Raw genomic sequence first — 20908 nt, 5'->3', positions numbered from 1 at the left:
CTGCAGGCTTTCCTGCTGCCTTCTGCCTAAAAAACCACCCTTTCCCACTTGGCGCCGCGCCAGGCACAGAAATGGCCATATGTCTGGAGATTGGTCCCACGCCCAAAGAGCCAGCAAGGAAAACTATGCCTTGTTCTAAAGCTCTTTGGGAACCGCTTGCGTGGCCCCACAGACCTGGGGGCTGCAGGCTTTCCTGCTGCCTTCTGCCTAAAAAACCACCCTTTCCCACTTGGCGCCGCGCCAGGCACAGAAATGGCCATATGTCTGGAGATTGGTCCCACGCCCAAAGAGCCAGCAAGGAAAACTATGCCTTGTTCTAAAGCTCTTTGGGAACCGCTTGCGTGGCCCCACAGACCTGGGGGCTGCAGGCTTTCCTGCTGCCTTCAGCCTCAAAACCACCCTTTCCCACTTGGCGCCGCGCCAGGCACAAAAAGGGCCATATGTCTGGACATGGGTGCCACGCCCAAAGAGCCAGCAGGGAAAACTATGCCTTGTTCTAAAGCTCTTTGGGAACCGCTTGCGTGGCCCCACAGACCTGGGGGCTGCAGGCTTTCCTGCTGCCTTCAGCCTCAAAACCACCCTTTCCCACTTGGCGCCGCGCCAGCCTCCAAAATATCCATATGTCTGGAGGTTGGTCCCACGCCCAAACATGTCGTAGGTCTCTGGGCAATGCAAGCGTCTTAGCAGAGATGTAGCCTGGGTCATGAGAACAATTCTGAGAGACACTGGGAACAAGCCCTAGAATTCCCTCCTGGCACTTTCCATGTTGGAGACACAGCAAGATGATTTTCTGATTGTTTTGCACCTATCTCTTTGAAGAATGTAGCCAAGGAGATAACTAGGTGACTTGAAGCAGAGCCTATCGAGTCTAAGAACAGTCCCCATTTTTCCCTGCTGGCACTTTCCATGTGGGAGCTATGTCAAGATGTGTGTTGGTTTTGAGGGCAACTCCCTGGAGAGAATGTTAGCAAAGACTTAACCAGGAGAGTAGAAAGCAGTATTCAAAGATAGGCAGAGCAAGTCCTATATTTCCCTCCTGACACTTTCCATTTAGGACATATAACAGGATGCTTATTGGTTTTGAGGAAATGGCCCTGGAGACTGTAGGCAGGAAAGTTTCTGGCACATTGAATGCCATTCTTGGAGGCACTGCGATGAATTCCTGCAATTCTCTCCTGGCACTTTACATGTTGGAGATAGCGCAAGATTTTTGTGTATATAGGGCACAGCGCTCTGCAGGGTGAGAGACACTGAGAACAAGATCGACAATTCCCTCTTGGCACTTTCCTTGTAGGAGATACCGCAAGACGTTTCTGTATATTGGGCACTGCGCTCTGCAGGGTGTTAGCAGAGACTTTCCTGGGACAGTGAAACCCGACGTCAGAGACACTGAGAAGCCCCAATGTTCCTTCCTTGGAGATTGGTCCCACGCCCAAAGAGCCAGCAGGGAAAACTATGCCTTGTTCTAAAGTTCTTTGGGAACCGCTTGCGTGGCCCCACAGACCTGGGGGCTGCAGGCTTTCCTGCTGCCTTCAGCCTCAAAACCACCCTTTCCCACTTGGCGCCGCGCCAGGCACAGAAATGGCCATATGTCTGGAGATTGGTCCCACGCCCAAAGAGCCAGCAAGGAAAACTATGCCTTGTTCTAAAGCTCTTTGGGAACCGCTTGCGTGGCCCCACAGACCTGGGGGCTGCAGGCTTTCCTGCTGCCTTCAGCCTCAAAACCACCCTTTCCCACTTGGCGGCGCGTCAGGCACAAAAAGGGCCATATGTCTGGAGATGGGTGCCACGCCCAAAGAGCCAGCAGGGAAATCTATGCCTTCTTCTAAAGCCCTTTAGGAACCGCTTGCGTGGCCCCACAGACCTGGGGGGCTGCAGGCTTTCCTGCTGCCTTCAGCCTCAAAACCACCCTTTCCCACTTGGCGCCGCGCCAGCCTCCAAAATATCCATATGTCTGGAGGTTGGTCCCACGCCCAAACATGTCGTAGGTCTCTGGGCAATGCAAGCGTCTTAGCAGAGATGTAGTGTGGGTCATGAGAACAATTCTGAGAGACACTGGGAACAAGCCCTAGAATTCCCTCCTGGCACTTTCCATGTTGGAGACACAGCAAGATGATTTTCTGATTGTTTTGCACCTATCTCTTTGAAGAATGTAGCCAAGGAGATAACTAGGTGACTTGAAGCAGATCCTATCGAGTCTAAGAACAGTCCCCATTTTTCCCTGCTGGCACTTTCCATGTGGGAGCTATGTCAAGATGTGTGTTGGTTTTGAGGGCAACTCCCTGGAGAGAATGTTAGCAAAGACTTAACCAGGAGAGTAGAAAGCAGTATTCAAAGATAGGCAGAGCAAGTCCTATATTTCCCTCCTGACACTTTCCATTTAGGACATATAGCAGGATGCTTATTGGTTTTGAGGAAATGGCCCTGGAGACTGTAGGCAGGAAAGTTTCTGGCACATTGAATGCCATTCTTGGAGGCACTGCGATGAATTCCTGCAATTCTCTCCTGGCACTTTACATGTTGGAGAGAGCGCAAGATTTTTGTGTATATAGGGCACAGCGCTCTGCAGGGTGAGAGACACTGAGAACAAGATCGACAATTCCCTCTTGGCACTTTCCTTGTAGGAGATACCGCAAGACGTTTCTGTATATTGGGCACTGCGCTCTGCAGGTTGTTAGCAGAGACTTTCCCGGGACAGTGAAACCCGACGTCAGAGACACTGAGAAGAAGCCCCAATGTTCCCTCCAGGCGCTTTCAGTGTGGGTGCCTTCTCCACGTGGTTCCTGGTTTCACTGCAGCTCTGAAGAGAATGTTAGCAAAGAGGTAATCGGGACAGTGAAAACAGTACTCAAAGACAGGGAGAGCAAGCTCTACATTACTCTCTTGGCACTTTGGATGTGGGACATACAGCGAGATGTTTGCTGCTTTTGCATTTGGCTGTTGGGAGACTTACAGCACAAAGATATCTCGTTGATTTGAAGCAGTTCCGAGAAAGTCTAAACATCATCCCCACTTTTCCCTCCTGGCACTTTCCATGTGGGAGATATAGCAGGCTGTATATTGGTTTTGAGGACAACTCAATTGTCAGTGTGGGCAAAAAAAGTTCCTGGCTCCTTGAATGCCGTTCCTGGAGCGACACTGCGATCAATGAGGGAGATCTGTCAAGATGTGTGTTGGTTTTGAGGACGTCTCTCTGGAGAGTCTTAGCAAAGAGGTCACATGGAAGATCAGAGCTATTCTTAGAGACACTGAGACCAAGCTCCACAATTCCCTCCTGTCCCTTTCCTTGTAGGAGATACCGCAAGACGTTTCCGTATATTGGGCACAGCGCTCTGCAGGGTGTTAGCAGAGACTTTCCCGGGACAGTGAAACCCGACGTCAGAGACACTGAGAAGAAGCCCCAATGTTCCCTCCAGGCGCTTTCAGTGTGGGTGCCTTCTCCACGTGGTTCCTGGTTTCACTGCAGCTCTGAAGAGAATGTTAGCAAAGAGGTAATCGGGACAGTGAAAACAGTACTCAAAGACAGGGAGAGCAAGCTCTACATTACTCTCTTGGCACTTTGGATGTGGGACATACAGCGAGATGTTTGCTGCTTTTGCGTTTGGCTGTTGGGAGACTTACAGCACAAAGATATCTCGTTGATTTGAAGCAGTTCCGAGAAAGTCTAAACATCATCCCCACTTTTCCCTCCTGGCACTTTCCATGTGGGAGATATAGCAGGATGTATATTGGTTTTGAGGACAACTCAATTGTCAGTGTGGGCAAAAAAAGTTCCTGGCTCCTTGAATGCCGTTCCTGGAGCGACACTGCGATCAATGAGGGAGATCTGTCAAGATGTGTGTTGGTTTTGAGGACGTCTCTCTGGAGAGTCTTAGCAAAGAGGTCACATGGAAGATCAGAGCTATTCTTAGAGACACTGAGAAGAGGATCGACAATTCCCTCTTGGCACTTTCCCTGTAGGAGATACAGCAAGACGTTTCTGTATATTGGGCACAGCGCTCTGCAGGGTGTTAGCAGAGACTTTCCTGGGACAGTGAAACCCGACGTCAGAGACACTGAGAAGCCCCAATGTTCCTTCCTTGGAGATTGGTCCCACGCCCAAAGAGCCAGCAGGGAAAACTATGCCTTGTTCTAAAGTTCTTTGGGAACCGCTTGCATGGCCCCACACACCTTGGGGCTGCAGGCTTTCCTGCTGCCTTCAGCCTCAAAACCACCCTTTCCCACTTGGCGCCGCGCCAGCCTCCAAAATGTCCATATGTCTGGAGATTGGTCCCACGCCCAAAGAGCCAGCAAGGAAAACTATGCCTTGTTCTAAAGCTCTTTGGGAACCGCTTGCGTGGCCCCACAGACCTGGGGGCTGCAGGCTTTCCTGCTGCCTTCAGCCTCAAAACCACCCTTTCCCACTTGGCGGCGCGTCAGGCACAAAAAGGGCCATATGTCTGGAGATGGGTGCCACGCCCAAAGAGCCAGCAGGGAAATCTATGCCTTCTTCTAAAGCCCTTTAGGAACCGCTTGCGTGGCCCCACAGACCTGGGGGGCTGCAGGCTTTCCTGCTGCCTTCAGCCTCAAAACCACCCTTTCCCACTTGGCGCCGCGCCAGCCTCCAAAATATCCATATGTCTGGAGGTTGGTCCCACGCCCAAACATGTCGTAGGTCTCTGGGCAATGCAAGCGTCTTAGCAGAGATGTAGCCAGGGTCATGAGAACAATTCTGAGAGACACTGGGAACAAGCCCTAGAATTCCCTCCTGGCACTTTCCATGTTGGAGACACAGCAAGATGATTTTCTGATTGTTTTGCACCTATCTCTTTGAAGAATGTAGCCAAGGAGATAACTAGGTGACTTGAAGCAGATCCTATCGAGTCTAAGAACAGTCCCCATTTTTCCCTGCTGGCACTTTCCATGTGGGAGCTATGTCAAGATGTGTGTTGGTTTTGAGGGCAACTCCCTGGAGAGAATGTTAGCAAAGACTTAACCAGGAGAGTAGAAAGCAGTATTCAAAGATAGGCAGAGCAAGTCCTATATTTCCCTCCTGACACTTTCCATTTAGGACATATAGCAGGATGCTTATTGGTTTTGAGGAAATGGCCCTGGAGACTGTAGGCAGGAAAGTTTCTGGCACATTGAATGCCATTCTTGGAGGCACTGCGATGAATTCCTGCAATTCTCTCCTGGCACTTTACATGTTGGAGATAGCGCAAGATTTTTGTGTATATAGGGCACAGCGCTCTGCAGGGTGAGAGACACTGAGAACAAGATCGACAATTCCCTCTTGGCACTTTCCTTGTAGGAGATACCGCAAGACGTTTCTGTATATTGGGCACTGCGCTCTGCAGGGTGTTAGCAGAGACTTTCCCGGGACAGTGAAACCCGATGGCAGAGACACTGAGAAGAAGCCCCAATGTTCCCTCCAGGCGCTTTCAGTGTGGGTGCCTTCTCCGCGTGGTTCCTGGTTTCACTGCAGCTCTGAAGAGAATGTTAGCAAAGAGGTAATCGGGACAGTGAGAACAGAACTCAAAGACAGGGAGAGCAAGCTCTCTCTTGGCACTTTGGATGTGGGACATACAGCGAGATGTTTGCTGCTTTTGCGTTTGGCTGTTGGGAGACTTACAGCACAAAGATATCTCGTTGATTTGAAGCAGTTCCGAGAAAGTCTAAACATCATCCCCACTTTTCCCTCCTGGCACTTTCCATGTAGGAGATATAGCAGGCTGTATATTGGTTTTGAGGACAACTCAATTGTCAGTGTGGGCAAAAAAAGTTCCTGGCTCCTTGAATGCCGTTCCTGGAGCGACACTGCGATCAATGAGGGAGATCTGTCAAGATGTGTGTTGGTTTTGAGGACGGCTCTCTGGAGAGTCTTAGCAAAGAGGTCACATGGAAGATCAGAGCTATTCTTAGAGACACTGAGACCAAGCTCCACAATTCCCTCCTGGCCCTTTCCTTGTAGGAGATACGGCAAGACGTTTCTGTATATTGGGCACAGCGCTCTGCAGGGTGTTAGCAGAGACTTTCCCGGGACAGTGAAACTCGACGTCAGAGACACTGAGAAGAAGCCCCAATGTTCTTTCCCTGGAGATTGGTCCCACGCCCAAAGACCCAGCAGGGAAAACTATGCCTTGTTCTAAAGCTCTTTGGGAACCGCTTGCGTAGCCCCACACACCTGGGGGCTGCAGGCTTTCCTGCTGCCTTCAGCCTCAAAACCATCCTTTCCCACTTGGCGCCGCGCCAGGCACAGAAATGGCCATGTGTCTGGAGATTGGTCCCACGCCCAAAGAGCCAACAGGGAAAACTGTGGCTTGTTCTCAAGCTCTTTGGGAAAGGCTTGCGTAGCCCAACAGACCTCGGGACTGCAGGCTTTCCTGCTGCCTTCAGCCTCAAAACCACCCTTTCCCACTTGGCGCCGCGCCAGGCACAAAAATGGCCATATGGCTGGACATGGGTGCCACGCCCAAAGAGCCAGCAGGGAAAACTATGCCTTGTTCTCAAGCTCTTTGGGAACCGCTTGCGTGGCCCCACAGACCTGGGGGCTGCAGGCTTTCCTGCTGCCTTCAGCCTCAAAACCACCCTTTCCCACTTGGCGCCGCCCCAGGCACAGAAAAGGCCATGTGTCTGGAGATTGGTCCCACGCCCAAAGAGCCAGCAGGGAAAACTATGCCTTATTCTAAAGCTCTTTGGGAACCGCTTGCGTAGCCCCACACACTTTGGGGCTGCAGGCTTTCCTGCTGCCTTCAGCCTCAAAACCACCCTTTCCCACTTGGCGCCGCGCCAGCCTCCAAAATATCCATATGTCTGGAGGTTGGTCCCACGCCCAAACATGTCGTAGGTCTCTGGGCAATGCAAGCGTCTTAGCAGAGATGTAGCCTGGGTCATGAGAACAATTCTGAGAGACACTGGGAACAAGCCCTAGAATTCCCTCCTGGCACTTTCCATGTTGGAGACACAGCAAGATGATTTTCTGATTGTTTTGCACCTATCTCTTTGAAGAATGTAGCCAAGGAGATAACTAGGTGACTTGAAGCAGAGCCTATCGAGTCTAAGAACAGTCCCCATTTTTCCCTGCTGGCACTTTCCATGTGGGAGCTATGTCAAGATGTGTGTTGGTTTTGAGGGCAACTCCCTGGAGAGAATGTTAGCAAAGACTTAACCAGGAGAGTAGAAAGCAGTATTCAAAGATAGGCAGAGCAAGTCCTATATTTCCCTCCTGACACTTTCCATTTAGGACATATAACAGGATGCTTATTGGTTTTGAGGAAATGGCCCTGGAGACTGTAGGCAGGAAAGTTTCTGGCACATTGAATGCCATTCTTGGAGGCACTGCGATGAATTCCTGCAATTCTCTCCTGGCACTTTACATGTTGGAGATAGCGCAAGATTTTTGTGTATATAGGGCACAGCGCTCTGCAGGGTGAGAGACACTGAGAACAAGATCGACAATTCCCTCTTGGCACTTTCCTTGTAGGAGATACCGCAAGACGTTTCTGTATATTGGGCACTGCGCTCTGCAGGGTGTTAGCAGAGACTTTCCTGGGACAGTGAAACCCGACGTCAGAGACACTGAGAAGCCCCAATGTTCCTTCCTTGGAGATTGGTCCCACGCCCAAAGAGCCAGCAGGGAAAACTATGCCTTGTTCTAAAGTTCTTTGGGAACCGCTTGCATGGCCCCACACACCTTGGGGCTGCAGGCTTTCCTGCTGCCTTCAGCCTCAAAACCACCCTTTCCCACTTGGCACCGCGCCAGCCTCCAAAATGTCCATATGTCTGGAGATTGGTCCCACGCCCAAAGAGCCAGCAGGGAAAATTATGCCTTGTTCTCAAGCTCTTTGGGAACCGCTTGCGTGGCCCCACAGACCTGGGGGCTGCAGGCTTTCCTGCTGCCTTCAGCCTCAAAACCACCCTTTCCCACTTGGCGCCGCGCCAGGCACAGAAATGGCCATATGTCTGGAGATTGGTCCCACGCCCAAAGAGCCAGCAAGGAAAACTATGCCTTGTTCTAAAGCTCTTTGGGAACCGCTTGCGTGGCCCCACAGACCTGGGGGCTGCAGGCTTTCCTGCTGCCTTCAGCCTCAAAACCACCCTTTCCCACTTGGCGGCGCGTCAGGCACAAAAAGGGCCATATGTCTGGAGATGGGTGCCACGCCCAAAGAGCCAGCAGGGAAAACTATGCCTTCTTCTAAAGCCCTTTAGGAACCGCTTGCGTGGCCCCACAGACCTGGGGGGCTGCAGGCTTTCCTGCTGCCTTCAGCCTCAAAACCACCCTTTCCCACTTGGCGCCGCGCCAGCCTCCAAAATATCCATATGTCTGGAGGTTGGTCCCACGCCCAAACATGTCGTAGGTCTCTGGGCAATGCAAGCGTCTTAGCAGAGATGTAGTGTGGGTCATGAGAACAATTCTGAGAGACACTGGGAACAAGCCCTAGAATTCCCTCCTGGCACTTTCCATGTTGGAGACACAGCAAGATGATTTTCTGATTGTTTTGCACCTATCTCTTTGAAGAATGTAGCCAAGGAGATAACTAGGTGACTTGAAGCAGATCCTATCGAGTCTAAGAACAGTCCCCATTTTTCCCTGCTGGCACTTTCCATGTGGGAGCTATGTCAAGATGTGTGTTGGTTTTGAGGGCAACTCCCTGGAGAGAATGTTAGCAAAGACTTAACCAGGAGAGTAGAAAGCAGTATTCAAAGATAGGCAGAGCAAGTCCTATATTTCCCTCCTGACACTTTCCATTTAGGACATATAGCAGGATGCTTATTGGTTTTGAGGAAATGGCCCTGGAGACTGTAGGCAGGAAAGTTTCTGGCACATTGAATGCCATTCTTGGAGGCACTGCGATGAATTCCTGCAATTCTCTCCTGGCACTTTACATGTTGGAGAGAGCGCAAGATTTTTGTGTATATAGGGCACAGCGCTCTGCAGGGTGAGAGACACTGAGAACAAGATCGACAATTCCCTCTTGGCACTTTCCTTGTAGGAGATACCGCAAGACGTTTCTGTATATTGGGCACTGCGCTCTGCAGGTTGTTAGCAGAGACTTTCCCGGGACAGTGAAACCCGACGTCAGAGACACTGAGAAGAAGCCCCAATGTTCCCTCCAGGCGCTTTCAGTGTGGGTGCCTTCTCCACGTGGTTCCTGGTTTCACTGCAGCTCTGAAGAGAATGTTAGCAAAGAGGTAATCGGGACAGTGAAAACAGTACTCAAAGACAGGGAGAGCAAGCTCTACATTACTCTCTTGGCACTTTGGATGTGGGACATACAGCGAGATGTTTGCTGCTTTTGCGTTTGGCTGTTGGGAGACTTACAGCACAAAGATATCTCGTTGATTTGAAGCAGTTCCGAGAAAGTCTAAACATCATCCCCACTTTTCCCTCCTGGCACTTTCCATGTGGGAGATATAGCAGGCTGTATATTGGTTTTGAGGACAACTCAATTGTCAGTGTGGGCAAAAAAAGTTCCTGGCTCCTTGAATGCCGTTCCTGGAGCGACACTGCGATCAATGAGGGAGATCTGTCAAGATGTGTGTTGGTTTTGAGGACGTCTCTCTGGAGAGTCTTAGCAAAGAGGTCACATGGAAGATCAGAGCTATTCTTAGAGACACTGAGACCAAGCTCCACAATTCCCTCCTGTCCCTTTCCTTGTAGGAGATACCGCAAGACGTTTCCGTATATTGGGCACAGCGCTCTGCAGGGTGTTAGCAGAGACTTTCCCGGGACAGTGAAACCCGACGTCAGAGACACTGAGAAGAAGCCCCAATGTTCCCTCCAGGCGCTTTCAGTGTGGGTGCCTTCTCCACGTGGTTCCTGGTTTCACTGCAGCTCTGAAGAGAATGTTAGCAAAGAGGTAATCGGGACAGTGAAAACAGTACTCAAAGACAGGGAGAGCAAGCTCTACATTACTCTCTTGGCACTTTGGATGTGGGACATACAGCGAGATGTTTGCTGCTTTTGCGTTTGGCTGTTGGGAGACTTACAGCACAAAGATATCTCGTTGATTTGAAGCAGTTCCGAGAAAGTCTAAACATCATCCCCACTTTTCCCTCCTGGCACTTTCCATGTGGGAGATATAGCAGGATGTATATTGGTTTTGAGGACAACTCAATTGTCAGTGTGGGCAAAAAAAGTTCCTGGCTCCTTGAATGCCGTTCCTGGAGCGACACTGCGATCAATGAGGGAGATCTGTCAAGATGTGTGTTGGTTTTGAGGACGTCTCTCTGGAGAGTCTTAGCAAAGAGGTCACATGGAAGATCAGAGCTATTCTTAGAGACACTGAGAACAAGATCGACAATTCCCTCTTGGCACTTTCCCTGTAGGAGATACAGCAAGACGTTTCTGTATATTGGGCACAGCGCTCTCCAGGGTGTTAGCAGAGACTTTCCTGGGACAGTGAAACCCGACGTCAGAGACACTGAGAAGCCCCAATGTTCCTTCCTTGGAGATTGGTCCCACGCCCAAAGAGCCAGCAGGGAAAACTATGCCTTGTTCTAAAGTTCTTTGGGAACCGCTTGCATGGCCCCACACACCTTGGGGCTGCAGGCTTTCCTGCTGCCTTCAGCCTCAAAACCACCCTTTCCCACTTGGCGCCGCGCCAGCCTCCAAAATGTCCATATGTCTGGAGATTGGTCCCACGCCCAAAGAGCCAGCAGGGAAAATTATACCTTGTTCTCAAGCTCTTTGGGAACCGCTTGCGTGGCCCCACAGACCTGGGGGCTGCAGGCTTTCCTGCTGCCTTCAGCCTCAAAACCACCCTTTCCCACTTGGCGCCGCGCCAGGCACAGAAATGGCCATATGTCTGGAGATTGGTCCCACGCCCAAAGAGCCAGCAAGGAAAACTATGCCTTGTTCTAAAGCTCTTTGGGAACCGCTTGCGTGGCCCCACAGACCTGGGGGCTGCAGGCTTTCCTGCTGCCTTCAGCCTCAAAACCACCCTTTCCCACTTGGCGGCGCGTCAGGCACAAAAAGGGCCATATGTCTGGAGATGGGTCCCACGCCCAAAGAGCCAGCAGGGAAAACTATGCCTTCTTCTAAAGCCCTTTAGGAACCGCTTGCGTGGCCCCACAGACCTGGGGGGCTGCAGGCTTTCCTGCTGCCTTCAGCCTCAAAACCACCCTTTCCCACTTGGCGCCGCGCCAGCCTCCAAAATATCCATATGTCTGGAGGTTGGTCCCACGCCCAAACATGTCGTAGGTCTCTGGGCAATGCAAGCGTCTTAGCAGAGATGTAGCCAGGGTCATGAGAACAATTCTGAGAGACACTGGGAACAAGCCCTAGAATTCCCTCCTGGCACTTTCCATGTTGGAGACACAGCAAGATGATTTTCTGATTGTTTTGCACCTATCTCTTTGAAGAATGTAGCCAGGGAGATAACTAGGTGACTTGAAGCAGATCCTATCGAGTCTAAGAACAGTCCCCATTTTTCCCTGCTGGCACTTTCCATGTGGGAGCTATGTCAAGATGTGTGTTGGTTTTGAGGGCAACTCCCTGGAGAGAATGTTAGCAAAGACTTAACCAGGAGAGTAGAAAGCAGTATTCAAAGATAGGCAGAGCAAGTCCTATATTTCCCTCCTGACACTTTCCATTTAGGACATATAGCAGGATGCTTATTGGTTTTGAGGAAATGGCCCTGGAGACTGTAGGCAGGAAAGTTTCTGGCACATTGAATGCCATTCTTGGAGGCACTGCGATGAATTCCTGCAATTCTCTCCTGGCACTTTACATGTTGGAGAGAGCGCAAGATTTTTGTGTATATAGGGCACAGCGCTCTGCAGGGTGAGAGACACTGAGAACAAGATCGACAATTCCCTCTTGGCACTTTCCTTGTAGGAGATACCGCAAGACGTTTCTGTATATTGGGCACTGCGCTCTGCAGGGTGTTAGCAGAGACTTTCCCGGGACAGTGAAACCCGATGGCAGAGACACTGAGAAGAAGCCCCAATGTTCCCTCCAGGCGCTTTCAGTGTGGGTGCCTTCTCCGCGTGGTTCCTGGTTTCACTGCAGCTCTGAAGAGAATGTTAGCAAAGAGGTAATCGGGACAGTGAGAACAGTACTCAAAGACAGGGAGAGCAAGCTCTACATTACTCTCTTGGCACTTTGGATGTGGGACATACAGCGAGATGATTGCTGCTTTTGCGTTTGGCTGTTGGGAGACTTACAGCACAAAGATATCTCGTTGATTTGAAGCAGTTCCGAGAAAGTCTAAACATCATCCCCACTTTTCCCTCCTGGCACTTTCCATGTGGGAGATATAGCAGGATGTATATTGGTTTTGAGGACAACTCAATGCACAGGGTACGGAGAAAAGTTCCTGGCTCCTTGAATGCCGTTCCTGGAGAGACACTGCGATCAATGAGGGAGATCTGTCAAGATGTGTGTTGGTTTTGAGGACGGCTCTCTGGAGAGCCTTAGCAAAGAGGTCACATGGAAGATCAGAGCTATTCTTAGAGACACTGAGACCAAGCTCCACAATTCCCGCCTGTCCCTTTCCTTGTAGGAGATACCGCAAGACGTTTCCGTATATTGGGCACAGCGCTCTGCAGGGTGTTAGCAGAGACTTTCCCGGGACAGTGAAACCCGACGTCAGAGACACTGAGAAGAAGCCCCAATGTTCCCTCCAGGCGCTTTCAGTGTGGGTGCCTTCTCCACGTGGTTCCTGGTTTCACTGCAGCTCTGAAGAGAATGTTAGCAAAGAGGTAATCGGGACAGTGAAAACAGTACTCAAAGACAGGGAGAGCAAGCTCTACATTACTCTCTTGGCACTTTGGATGTGGGACATACAGCGAGATGTTTGCTGCTTTTGCGTTTGGCTGTTGGGAGACTTACAGCACAAAGATATCTCGTTGATTTGAAGCAGTTCCGAGAAAGTCTAAACATCATCCCCACTTTTCCCTCCTGGCACTTTCCATGTGGGAGATATAGCAGGATGTATATTGGTTTTGAGGACAACTCAATTGTCAGTGTGGGCAAAAAAAGTTCCTGGCTCCTTGAATGCCGTTCCTGGAGCGACACTGCGATCAATGAGGGAGATCTGTCAAGATGTGTGTTGGTTTTGAGGACGTCTCTCTGGAGAGTCTTAGCAAAGAGGTCACATGGAAGATCAGAGCTATTCTTAGAGACACTGAGAACAAGATCGACAATTCCCTCTTGGCACTTTCCCTGTAGGAGATACAGCAAGACGTTTCTGTATATTGGGCACAGCGCTCTCCAGGGTGTTAGCAGAGACTTTCCTGGGACAGTGAAACCCGACGTCAGAGACACTGAGAAGCCCCAATGTTCCTTCCTTGGAGATTGGTCCCACGCCCAAAGAGCCAGCAGGGAAAACTATGCCTTGTTCTAAAGTTCTTTGGGAACCGCTTGCGTGGCCCCACAGACCTGGGGGCTGCAGGCTTTCCTGCTGCCTTCAGCCTCAAAACCACCCTTTCCCACTTGGCGCCGCGCCAGGCACAGAAATGGCCATATGTCTGGAGATTGGTCCCACGCCCAAAGAGCCAGCAAGGAAAACTATGCCTTGTTCTAAAGCTCTTTGGGAACCGCTTGCGTGGCCCCACAGACCTGGGGGCTGCAGGCTTTCCTGCTGCCTTCAGCCTCAAAACCACCCTTTCCCACTTGGCGGCGCGTCAGGCACAAAAAGGGCCATATGTCTGGAGATGGGTCCCACGCCCAAAGAGCCAGCAGGGAAAACTATGCCTTCTTCTAAAGCCCTTTAGGAACCGCTTGCGTGGCCCCACAGACCTGGGGGGCTGCAGGCTTTCCTGCTGCCTTCAGCCTCAAAACCACCCTTTCCCACTTGGCGCCGCGCCAGCCTCCAAAATATCCATATGTCTGGAGGTTGGTCCCACGCCCAAACATGTCGTAGGTCTCTGGGCAATGCAAGCGTCTTAGCAGAGATGTAGCCAGGGTCATGAGAACAATTCTGAGAGACACTGGGAACAAGCCCTAGAATTCCCTCCTGGCACTTTCCATGTTGGAGACACAGCAAGATGATTTTCTGATTGTTTTGCACCTATCTCTTTGAAGAATGTAGCCAGGGAGATAACTAGGTGACTTGAAGCAGATCCTATCGAGTCTAAGAACAGTCCCCATTTTTCCCTGCTGGCACTTTCCATGTGGGAGCTATGTCAAGATGTGTGTTGGTTTTGAGGGCAACTCCCTGGAGAGAATGTTAGCAAAGACTTAACCAGGAGAGTAGAAAGCAGTATTCAAAGATAGGCAGAGCAAGTCCTATATTTCCCTCCTGACACTTTCCATTTAGGACATATAGCAGGATGCTTATTGGTTTTGAGGAAATGGCCCTGGAGACTGTAGGCAGGAAAGTTTCTGGCACATTGAATGCCATTCTTGGAGGCACTGCGATGAATTCCTGCAATTCTCTCCTGGCACTTTACATGTTGGAGATAGCGCAAGATTTTTGTGTATATAGGGCACAGCGCTCTGCAGGGTGAGAGACACTGAGAACAAGATCGACAATTCCCTCTTGGCACTTTCCTTGTAGGAGATACCGCAAGACGTTTCTGTATATTGGGCACTGCGCTCTGCAGGGTGTTAGCAGAGACTTTCCCGGGACAGTGAAACCCGATGGCAGAGACACTGAGAAGAAGCCCCAATGTTCCCTCCAGGCGCTTTCAGTGTGGGTGCCTTCTCCACGTGGTTCCTGGTTTCACTGCAGCTCTGAAGAGAATGTTAGCAAAGAGGTAATCGGGACAGTGAGAACAGTACTCAAAGACAGGGAGAGCAAGCTCTACATTACTCTCTTGGCACTTTGGATGTGGGACATACAGCGAGATGATTGCTGCTTTTGCGTTTGGCTGTTGGGAGACTTACAGCACAAAGATATCTCGTTGATTTGAAGCAGTTCCGAGAAAGTCTAAACATCATCCCCACTTTTCCCTCCTGGCACTTTCCATGTGGGAGATATAGCAGGATGTATATTGGTTTTGAGGACAACTCAATGCACAGGGTACGGAGAAAAGTTCCTGGCTCCTTGAATGCCGTTCCTGGAGAGACACTGCGATCAATGAGGGAGATCTGTCAAGATGTGTGTTGGTTTTGAGGACGGCTCTCTGGAGAGCCTTAGCAAAGAGGTCACATGGAAGATCAGAGCTATTCTTAGAGACACTGAGACCAAGCTCCACAATTCCCTCCTGTCCCTTTCCTTGTAGGAGATACCGCAAGACGTTTCCGTATATTGGGCACTGCGCTCTGCAGGGTGTTAGCAGAGACTTTCCCGGGACAGTGAAACCCGACGTCAGAGACACTGAGAAGAAGCCCCAATGTTCCCTCCAGGTATTTTCAGAGTTGGTGCCTTCTCCACATGGTTCCTGGTTTCACTGCAGCTCTGAAGAGAATGTTAGCAAAGAGGTAATCGGGACAGTGAAAACAGTACTCAAAGACAGGGAGAGCAAGCTCTACATTACTCTCTTGGCACTTTGGATGTGGGACATACAGCGAGATGTTTGCTGCTTTTGCGTTTGGCTGTTGGGAGACTTACAGCACAAAGATATCTCGTTGATTTGAAGCAGTTCCGAGAAAGTCTAAACATCATCCCCACTTTTCCCTCCTGGCACTTTCCATGTGGGAGATATAGCAGGCTGTATATTGGTTTTGAGGACAACTCAATTGTCAGTGTGGGCAAAAAAAGTTCCTGGCTCCTTGAATGCCGTTCCTGGAGCGACACTGCGATCAATGAGGGAGATCTGTCAAGATGTGTGTTGGTTTTGAGGACGGCTCTCTGGAGAGTCTTAGCAAAGAGGTCACATGGAAGATCAGAGCTATTCTTAGAGACACTGAGACCAAGCTCCACAATTCCCTCCTGGCCCTTTCCTTGTAGGAGATACGGCAAGACGTTTCTGTATATTGGGCACAGCGCTCTGCAGGGTGTTAGCAGAGACTTTCCCGGGACAGTGAAACTCGACGTCAGAGACACTGAGAAGAAGCCCCAATGTTCTTTCCCTGGAGATTGGTCCCACGCCCAAAGACCCAGCAGGGAAAACTATGCCTTGTTCTAAAGCTCTTTGGGAACCGCTTGCGTAGCCCCACACACCTGGGGGCTGCAGGCTTTCCTGCTGCCTTCAGCCTCAAAACCATCCTTTCCCACTTGGCGCCGCGCCAGGCACAGAAATGGCCATGTGTCTGGAGATTGGTCCCACGCCCAAAGAGCCAACAGGGAAAACTGTGGCTTGTTCTCAAGCTCTTTGGGAAAGGCTTGCGTAGCCCAACAGACCTCGGGACTGCAGGCTTTCCTGCTGCCTTCAGCCTCAAAACCACCCTTTCCCACTTGGCGCCGCCCCAGGCACAGAAAAGGCCATGTGTCTAGAGATTGGTCCCACGCCCAAAGAGCCAGCAGGGAAAACTATGCCTTGTTCTCAAGCTCTTTGGGAACCGCTTGCGTAGCCCCACACACCTGGGGGCTGCAGGCTTTCCTGCTGCCTTCAGCCTCAAAACCACCCTTTCCCACTTGGCGCCGCCCCAGGCACAGAAAAGGCCATGTGTCTGGAGATTGGTCCCACGCCCAAAGAGCCAGCAGGGAAAACTATGCCTTATTCTAAAGCTCTTTGGGAACCGCTTGCGTAGCCCCACACACTTTGGGGCTGCAGGCTTTCCTGCTGCCTTCAGCCTCCAAACCACCCTTTCCCACTTGGCGCCGCGCCAGCCTCCAAAATATCCATATGTCTGGAGGTTGGTCCCACGCCCAAACATGTCGTAGGTCTCTGGGCAATGCAAGCGTCTTAGCAGAGATGTAGCCAGGGTCATGAGAACAATTCTGAGAGACACTGGGAACAAGCCCTAGAATTCCCTCCTGGCACTTTCCATGTTGGAGACACAGCAAGATGATTTTCTGATTGTTTTGCACCTATCTCTTTGAAGAATGTAGCCAAGGAGATAACTAGGTGACTTGAAGCAGAGCCTATCGAGTCTAAGAACAGTCCCCATTTTTCCCTGCTGGCACTTTCCATGTGGGAGCTATGTCAAGATGTGTGTTGGTTTTGAGGGCAACTCCCTGGAGAGAATGTTAGCAAAGACTTAACCAGGAGAGTAGAAAGCAGTATTCAAAGATAGGCAGAGCAAGTCCTATATTTCCCTCCTGACACTTTCCATTTAGGACATATAGCAGGATGCTTATTGGTTTTGAGGAAATGGCCCTGGAGACTGTAGGCAGGAAAGTTTCTGGCACATTGAATGCCATTCTTGGAGGCACTGCGATGAATTCCTGCAATTCTCTCCTGGCACTTTACATGTTGGAGATAGCGCAAGATTTTTGTGTATATAGGGCACAGCGCTCTGCAGGGTGAGAGACACTGAGAACAAGATCGACAATTCCCTCTTGGCACTTTCCTTGTAGGAGATACCGCAAGACGTTTCTGTATATTGGGCACTGCGCTCTGCAGGGTGTTAGCAGAGACTTTCCCGGGACAGTGAAACCCGATGGCAGAGACACTGAGAAGAAGCCCCAATGTTCCCTCCAGGTATTTTCAGAGTTGGTGCCTTCTCCACGTGGTTCCTGGTTTCACTGCAGCTCTGAAGAGAATGTTAGCAAAGAGGTAATCGGGACAGTGAAAACAATACTCAAAGACAGGGAGAGCAAGCTCTCTCTTGGCACTTTGGATGTGGGACATACAGCGAGATGTTTGCTGCTTTTGCGTTTGGCTGTTGGGAGACTTACAGCACAAAGATATCTCGTTGATTTGAAGCAGTTCCGAGAAAGTCTAAGCATAATCCCCACTTTTCCCTCCTGGCACTTTCCATGTGGGAGATATAGCAGGATGTATATTGGTTTTGAGGACAACTCAATGGACAGTGTGGGCAGAAAAGTTCCTGGCTCCTTGAATGCCGTTCCTGGAGACACTGCGATCAATGAGGGAGATCTGTCAAGATGTGTGTTGGTTTTGAGGACGTCTCTCTGGAGAGCCTTAGCAAAGAGGTCACACGGATAATCAGAGCAATTCCCAGAGACACTGAGAACAGGATCGACAATTCCCTCTTGGCACTTTCCCTGTAGGAGATACGGCAGGAAATTTCTGTATATTGGGCAAAGCGCTCTGCAGGGTGTTAGCAGAGACTTTCCTGGGACAGTGAAACCCGACATCAGAGACACTGAGAAGAAGCCCCAACGTTGCTTCCCTGGAGATTGGTCCCACGCCCAAAGAGCCAGCAGGGAAAACTATGCCTTGTTCTAAAGCTCTTTGGGAACCGCTTGCGTAGCCCCACACACCTGGGGGCTGCAGGCTTTCCTGCTGCCTTCAGCCTCAAAACCACCCTTTCCCACTTGGCGCCGCGCCAGGCACAAAAATGGCCATGTGTCTGGAGATGGGTCCCACGCCCAAAGACCCAGCAGGGAAAACTATGCCTTGTTCTAAAGCTCTTTGGGAACCGCTTGCATGGCCCCACACACCTTGGGGCTGCAGGCTTTCCTGCTGCCTTCAGCCTCAAAACCACCCTTTCCCACTTGGCGCCGCGCCAGCCTCCAAAATGTCCATATGTCTGGAGATTGGTCCCACGCCCAAAGAGCCAGCAGGGAAAACTATGCCTTGTTCTAAAGCTCTTTGGGAACCGCTTGCGTAGCCCAAGAGACCTCGGGGCTACAGGCTTTCCTGCTGCCTTCAGCCTCAAAACCACCCTTTCCCACTTGGCGCCGCGCCAGCCTCCAAAACATCCATGTGTCTGGAGCCTGCTCCCACGCCCAAAGAGCCAGCAGGGAAAACTATGCCTTGTTCTAAAGCTCTTTGGGAACCGCTTGCGTGGCCCCACAGACCTGGGGGCTGCAGGCTTTCCTGACGCCTTCTGCCTAAAAACCACCCTTTCCCACTTGGCTCCGTGCCAGGCACAGAAATGGCCATATGTCTGGAGATTGGTCCCACGCCCAAAGAGCCAGCAAGGAAAACTATGCCTTGTTCTAAAGCTCTTTGGGAACCGCTTGCGTGGCCCCACAGACCTGGGGGCTGCAGGCTTTCCTGCTGCCTTCAGCCTCAAAACCACCCTTTCCCACTTGGCGCCGCGTCAGGCACAAAAAGGGCCATATGGCTGGAGATGGGTCCCATGCCCAAACATGTCGTAGGTCTCTGGGCAATGCAAGCGTCTTAGCAGAGATGTAGCCTGGGTCATGAGAACAATTCTGAGAGACACTGGGAACAAGCCCTAGAATTCCCTCCTGGCACTTTCCATGTTGGAGACACAGCAAGATGATTTTCTGATTGTTTTGCACCCATCTCTTTGAAGAATGTAGCCAAGGAGATAACTAGGTGACTTGAAGCAGATCCTATCGAGTCTAAGAACAGTCCCCATTTTTCCCTGCTGGCACTTTCCATGTGGGAGCTATGTCAAGATGTGTGTTGGTTTTGAGGGCAACTCCCTGGAGAGAATGTTAGCAAAGACTTAACCAGGAGAGTAGAAAGCAGTATTCAAAGATAGGCAGAGCAAGTCCTATATTTCCCTCCTGACACTTTCCATTTAGGACATATAGCAGGATGCTTATTGGTTTTGAGGAAATGGCCCTGGAGACTGTAGGCAGGAAAGTTTCTGGCACATTGAATGCCATTCTTGGAGGCACTGCGATGAATTCCTGCAATTCTCTCCTGGCACTTTACATGTTGGAGATAGCGCAAGATTTTTGTGTATATAGGGCACAGCGCTCTGCAGGGTGAGAGACACTGAGAACAAGATCGACAATTCCCTCTTGGCACTTTCCTTGTAGGAGATACCGCAAGACGTTTCTGTATATTGGGCACTGCGCTCTGCAGGTTGTTAGCAGAGACTTTCCCGGGACAGTGAAACCCGATGGCAGAGACACTGAGAAGAAGCCCCAATGTTCCCTCCAGGTATTTTCAGAGTTGGTGCCTTCTCCACGTGGTTCCTGGTTTCACTGCAGCTCTGAAGAGAATGTTAGCAAAGAGGTAATCGGGACAGTGAAAACAGTACTCAAAGACAGGGAGAGCAAGCTCTACATTACTCTCTTGGCACTTTGGATGTGGGACATACAGCGAGATGTTTGCTGCTTTTGCGTTTGGCTGTTGGGAGACTTACAGCACAAAGATATCTCGTTGATTTGAAGCAGTTCCGAGAAAGTCTAAACATCATCCCCACTTTTCCCTCCTGGCACTTTCCATGTGGGAGATATAGCAGGATGTATATTGGTTTTGAGGACAACTCAATTGTCAGTGTGGGCAAAAAAAGTTCCTGGCTCCTTGAATGCCGTTCCTGGAGCGACACTGCGATCAATGAGGGAGATCTGTCAAGATGTGTGTTGGTTTTGAGGACGTCTCTCTGGAGAGTCTTAGCAAAGAGGTCACATGGAAGATCAGAGCTATTCTTAGAGACACTGAGAACAAGATCGACAATTCCCTCTTGGCACTTTCCCTGTAGGAGATACAGCAAGACGTTTCTGTATATTGGGCACAGCGCTCTCCAGGGTGTTAGCAGAGACTTTCCTGGGACAGTGAAACCCGACGTCAGAGACACTGAGAAGCCCCAATGTTCCTTCCTTGGAGATTGGTCCCACGCCCAAAGAGCCAGCAGGGAAAACTATGCCTTGTTCTAAAGTTCTTTGGGAACCGCTTGCATGGCCCCACACACCTTGGGGCTGCAGGCTTTCCTGCTGCCTTCAGCCTCAAAACCACCCTTTCCCACTTGGCGCCGCGCCAGCCTCCAAAATGTCCATATGTCTGGAGATTGGTCCCACGCCCAAAGAGCCAGCAGGGAAAATTATACCTTGTTCTCAAGCTCTTTGGGAACCGCTTGCGTGGCCCCACAGACCTGGGGGCTGCAGGCTTTCCTGCTGCCTTCAGCCTCAAAACCACCCTTTCCCACTTGGCGCCGCGCCAGGCACAGAAATGGCCATATGTCTGGAGATTGGTCCCACGCCCAAAGAGCCAGCAAGGAAAACTATGCCTTGTTCTAAAGCTCTTTGGGAACCGCTTGCGTGGC

Source organism: Rissa tridactyla, chromosome 6 (assembly GCF_028500815.1).
Source record: "Rissa tridactyla isolate bRisTri1 chromosome 6, bRisTri1.patW.cur.20221130, whole genome shotgun sequence".
NCBI classification, from domain to species: domain Eukaryota; kingdom Metazoa; phylum Chordata; class Aves; order Charadriiformes; family Laridae; genus Rissa; species Rissa tridactyla.
This window is presented reverse-complemented; position numbering follows the sequence as displayed.